Below are 6,000 nucleotides of genomic sequence, written 5' to 3'. Positions count from 1 at the left end.
ATCTACTTGCACTTTGATGTGCTTTTGAACTGCTAGGTTGGCAGGAGCGGGGACCGAGCAACGGGAGCTCACCCTGTCACGGGGATTCGAACCGCGACCTTCTGATCAGCAAGTCCTAGGCTCTGTGGTTTAACCCACAGTGCCACCCGCGTCCCCAGAGAAGTAAATACTACAAAGGAAAGCAGGCCCTGCTCCTGAGAAAGTGTGCCTATAATTTCAGCCTTCAGTATTCATTTCATAAACTCATGGACCTGTAGAGTTGGAAGGAACCACAGGGGGTGTCCTCTGGTCCAGCCCCCTGCCATGAAGGAATATTTTGCCCCACAAGGGACTCAAACCCACAGCCCCGAGAGATCCAGAGTCTCATGCTGTGCCAACTGAGCTACTGGGTATTTTTGCCTGAGTAACATTCCTCCAGTCCATGGATCTGGTTAAAGCAATCGAGTAAGAAGTTGCGCCAGGTTCTGCAGGGCCGTTTCCCAAAAAATCGAAACAAATGGACCGTGCGGCGACTCTTGAACTCAGAAACAAGGCAGGGATTTGTCACACGGTAATTAGAGCGTTTTAATAACCTGGTATATGACACTTACACTGCGAAACATTTCAAAGCGGCGGCGGCTGTATTCCTTTAGAGTGCTTTGTTATTAAACAACAGCTGTTGCTAAGTAGGCAGTGTGAATGATAATAATGGCTGCTGATTGCCTCAGCCTTATTGTGGCAGCTCAGTTATTGGTTGCATTTCTGTATCCCTAAGAGCAGCTTATTGTTTGAGGTTACCATTTACATGGTAATTCTTTTGTGCTGTGTGTGTGTGTGTGTGTGTGTGTGTGTGTGTGTGTGCTAAAGAGGAAACAATTGACCTCAACCTGTCAGTGGGTGTGAGATTGCTAACAAGGAGTAAATTCCATGCACACACAGCTATCACATCCCCTTCCCTCCAAAGTTCTCATGGGTGCATTGATTTAGCGTGAGCACTGACAAACCCTCCAACATTCCTCCAGTGAAAATAGGGACATTTCTCACTTGCCGGCAAATGACCCTCTTCAACCCTCCCATCATTATTTTTTTTTTTTTGGTCCCCTCCCTAAAGAGCATTTCCTATCAGAAGGACACCAACAGGACCAACCCTCCACCCGGTGGCAGAGCTTCAAGCTCTAGCACCAGGGGGCAGAGAGCAGGTGGGGCAGGGCTGGTGCGCATCCTGGGGGCGGAGCATGCCACCTGCAGGGGCATGGCACCCAGCATGGGTGGGCGGGCAGCAGCGGTGGCACCCTACCGGGATCGTGCCACCCCTGCACTTCTCTTCCTTCGCCAGTGCCTCCACCGTCCAGAGAAAACCTCTTAATTCCTGTTTTGTGTTTTGTTCTTTGTCCTGTCCTATATATTCTTTTCTTTTATTTTCTTGATTAACAAAAAGAAAAATGCATACCAATAAATAATTTTTAGAAAGGGGCAAGATTAGATAAGGATGCACAAAGCACTTCTTTTTTAAAAATAATAATAATCAAGACTCCTTGTGCTCCTCTCCTCTCTGCTCCTCCTTTCTCATCAGATGTACTGATGTTAGAGGCAAAGGCTGGGAAGCACGTGGGTGTCAGAGCAAAGACCAGTGGGCAGACACCTTTTCTTCCACACCATAAAAAAACCCCTAGATTTTCAGCCACATTACTACTTAGAATCATAGAACTGTTGTGTGGGATGGGACCGTGGGGATCATCTAGTGCAGCCCCCTGCAAGGCAGGAATATATAGCTGCCCCCTATGGGGATTGAACCTGCGGCCTTGGTGTCATCAGCACTACACTCTAACCCAGAGGTCTTCAACCTTTTCGAGTACATGGCTCCCTTGATCAACTGTGTTATTTCTGCAGTTCCCCTGTGGGGCTCAGGAGCCCAGTTATGTCGCCCCTTGCCTGTAGACCTGGCAGCCTCCCACTGCTTTTCAAACATCCTCCTTTGTGGAGTGTTCTCTCAGCCTCCTCTCCTCTCCCCTGACCAGCCCCAGAGGCACCATTCACCTGGGGAGCTTGGAGCCAGGGCTGCTGCAGCAAACAGGCACACAAGAGAGAGAGACGTGAGAGGAGAGAGAGACGTGAGAGGGCATCAGAGGAGGGTGGAAGGAAAGAGGGACAGAGGCTGGTGTTGCCCGCGGCATCCCAACAATCATTCAAGGCACCCCAGGGTGCCACAGCACACTGGTTGAAAACGACTGCTCTTACCAACTGAGCTACCTACTACTTGCTTGGTTTGGAAAAAAATCATCAAGAGGAACAAAGAGGAAAAGGTACATGATGCTAGGTGATGGTTGTTTGCGTTCCTCACATGTCAAAGAGTACAGGAGAATATCCAAAGAATGAACAACTTTGAGTTTCATGAATGTGATATTCTTGTCCCACGTGCAACAGGGAAAATAATAATAATAAAGCATTGGTTGATTGGAAGACTCTGCTTATGCCATCAAACCCAGATGACAAGTTAGCTTAATATTTAAAAGGCTGACATCCCCACTGAAATTCTTCAGGTCAACACAGAAATCTCTGATTGGCACAGGTGGGATTTCACACAAGCTGTTATCCCCAGATAATAACCCTTTAATTTGCTCCAATCTTGTTTACACAAGCAAGAGACTAATTGGAGACTGATGTTTATTAAAAGGGAGGAAAAAAGAGAGACCCAGGTTAATTAGAGACTCTTGACATGAAAGAGCCATTTAAGGAACAACTTGTGCATTTTTAAAAAAAGATAGCCTGTTCCCTTTAATTCTGTCACTTCATATAGCAACTAGTTGTTGAGGTGCTTTATAAGTTAGGAATATTACGATGACAATGGTGATGATTATGCTGTATAAAATACTGAAATATTGAAGGTCACAGTATAATCAAACAATTAAAGAAAGTGATTCAAGATACTAAGAAAGGAGTATGATTCACTACTCATGTCATTAAGGGCTTTGGATAATATTTGATTTTTCAACAACAACACCGCCCCCCAAAAAAACCTCACATTTATTCCAGATGTAAATAAATTACCTGTGAACTGTTATGCCTTACTAATTAAAGACCACTTAATCCATTCCACCTGGTACCTCCCAGATGGAAAGGTGAGACTTTTCATTGGCTTTGCCAAGAGGATCCTTTCCTGGGAGAACAGATTCCTTCAGTGGTTGTGCCACCTGGTCATGATTTGCATCTTTTCCACTTTCCTCCCCTAGTCTTTCTTACTTTTGTGTCTTGAATGTTACCTTGTAAGTCATTTTGAGGGGAGCATGGCTATTTTATGCTTAGCAGAACTGTTCAGTTCTAAGGGTGGGTTCCAGATGGTGCCCTAGCACTCCTAGAGGGGGAGGAGGCAATTTCTGCTGATTTGATCTCCTTCTTGCAATCCTAAGAGCCACCCCACACCCCATAGCAGGTCCAAAGTGTTTGGAGGCTCCAGAATGTGGTGGGAGGTAGTGTAGGCGTAGAGGGAATTAGTCTGTGGTCTAAATAACTGATTGGAAGGTTGACAGTTCAAATCCGTGCAATGGGCTGAGCTCCTGTTGCTCTGTCCCAGTTCCTGTCAACCTAGCAGTTTGAAAGCACACCAGCACAAGTAGATAAATAGGTACTGCTGCAGTGGGAAGGTAAACAGCATTTCCGTGCGCTCTGGCACTCGTCACAGTGTCCTGTTGCACCAGAAGCAGTTTAGTCATGCTGGCCACATGACCCAGAAAGCTGTCTGCAGTCAAATGCCGGCTCCCTTGGCCTGAAGCGAGATGAGCGCTGCAACCCCAGAGTCAAGTTTGACAGGAGTCCTTTACTTCCCCCCTTTTTTTACCTCTTCCATTTGTGGAGGGTTCTGTGGGATCAAAATGTGTTCCATGAGCACAAGGGTAGCTACTGGTTTCAACCCTACATAAATAAAATTGTAGTGGACAATAGGAATGAGATGGTTGCCCCATTTCATTTCTTTACGTTTCACTCTACGGAGCCTTCCACTCCTCCTAAATTTCAGTTTGATAATGCCTAAAAGTAGTTCCAGAACTACTCAGTTTGCTATGTCTTCCTCTTCATTTGTATCTCTCCACTCTACCCCCACCTCTCTTATTAATGTGCACATATGCATTGAAGAAACACTGGGAAATAAACCATGTCAGATGTGACTGCATACATGGCTGGCTTCATATTCTTTTCGTTTGGTGTTCTACTGATGCAAACAAAGTGCACATGCCATTTGGTAATGAAGAGGGGAGGAAATGCGAAGGAGCTAGAAGCTGTGGCAAACCGTGCAAGAACAAAATTATGCACAAAAGCCAATCAGACTGACAATTGAAATAATTTATAAATATGAAAATAAACAAAACAGGGAAGCTAAGGTTGTAAGCTGCCTTGAGTGCAGTGAGGGGGGCAGGCAGTGCATAAATACATGTTTAATAATAAAAAAATGTTATGAGTTTGGGTGGGGTAGGCTGTATGCAGAGACTCTTCTAACCCCTGGATCCGGCAAGTGCTAAAATACAAGCAATATTCCTGGTGCAGTGATAGCCCAAGTCATGGGCTACTAAGGCAACAAAGGAAGTAGATCTGTGCCTGATGGGAAATGGCTTTGCCACCCTCCTTCAACTGGCTGGTAGTTAGAAAAAGACAAAGGCCAGAGTTGAGAGTTCAGTGATGTGAAAAAGCAGCAAACTGGAGAGAGAGAGAGAGAGAGAGAGAGAGAGAGAGAGAGAGATATGCTTGTTATGTATTCAGGGGTCTGTGTTTGCCTGACATTGAGTCTGGACTAAGGATTCTGAGCTCCTGTGTTCTGATTTGATACATGATATTTAATCACAGAACATTTCAGGATTGGGGCCTCTGCCATTGGCCCTTAAACTCCGAGTCATGATTCACAGCTTGGAAGTTTAGACAGCCAATCACATTGGGAGTATGTAGTTCAATAAAGTTTCTTGCGGTTATCACTGTGCCTTGCCTCATAGGAACCCACCTACACCTCATTGGTGATGAAGGTGGGATCCTAGGCTTGGTATGTAGCCCTGGCTGGCTTCCACAAGCTGAAATCACTGCTGAGGAACTGTCGCCTCAGCTGAGCTGAAATCACTGACTGCAACCACAAGGCCGATCACTCAGAGCGGACGTCATGGCCACCTAGGGCCACATCCAGGAATTTGATGTCATGGTTCCAGGAAAATGGGACTCCTACATCACCCGGCTTGAGTTCTTCCTCACAGCCAATAAGGTGACTGACCCCCAAACTGAAGCGGGACATGCAGTTCAGTGTGGGGGGGCCTACTACGTTTGAGATTGCCCAGGCCCCAGCCAAGCTGAGCGATATGATGTTTGATGCAATAATGTTGAAGCTGAGGACCCCAGCCATCAGAGATTGCCTGCCCGCATGACTTCTACAAACACAGACCACTGAATAAATAATGCTTATTTGCAATGTAGTCAAACCAACAATGCACATTTGCTAGATAGACACATGATAGGAGCTGAAGTTCACAGAGTTTTCCTGTAAGTTTGCTGGAGAGGACACTGAGACCCACTCTCACTGTCCTCAGTGCCTAGGAAAGGACCAGGGCCGTGCTTAACATGTATCTTGAAGAGACAGGAGTAGAAATAACATTTGATGAAGCAGACATGTATTTCATGCTTGGGTGTGTTGGCGCACAAGTACTAAAATGCCTCCTTTTGAAGAAGCCCTTAACTAATCTGTGCAATAACACTTCTCAGTCAAGAGGACACTCCACCAGAATCAGAAACTAGACTGAGGAGGTAGCAAGGCCAACACTATAATGCATCTCCTAACAAATACTGAGTATGATGTAACTAACCAGAGCTAAGGACCTTGAAGTCTTCTTGACTTCAGTGGGCTAGCCAAGCACAAAGCTAACTCTCTCATTGGAACCTGTGTGGAAAGTGCTTGTGAAATGATTTGGCTGGATTGTCATGGCCTTTGCTTGCAATGACAACTGCTTAAGGTCTTCTTAATCACCTCTGCATTTTCAGAGCCTTAGAAATTGT

This window comes from Podarcis gaigeae (assembly GCF_964106915.1).
Source record: "Podarcis gaigeae genome assembly, chromosome: 3".
NCBI classification, from domain to species: domain Eukaryota; kingdom Metazoa; phylum Chordata; class Lepidosauria; order Squamata; family Lacertidae; genus Podarcis; species Podarcis gaigeae.
This window is presented reverse-complemented; position numbering follows the sequence as displayed.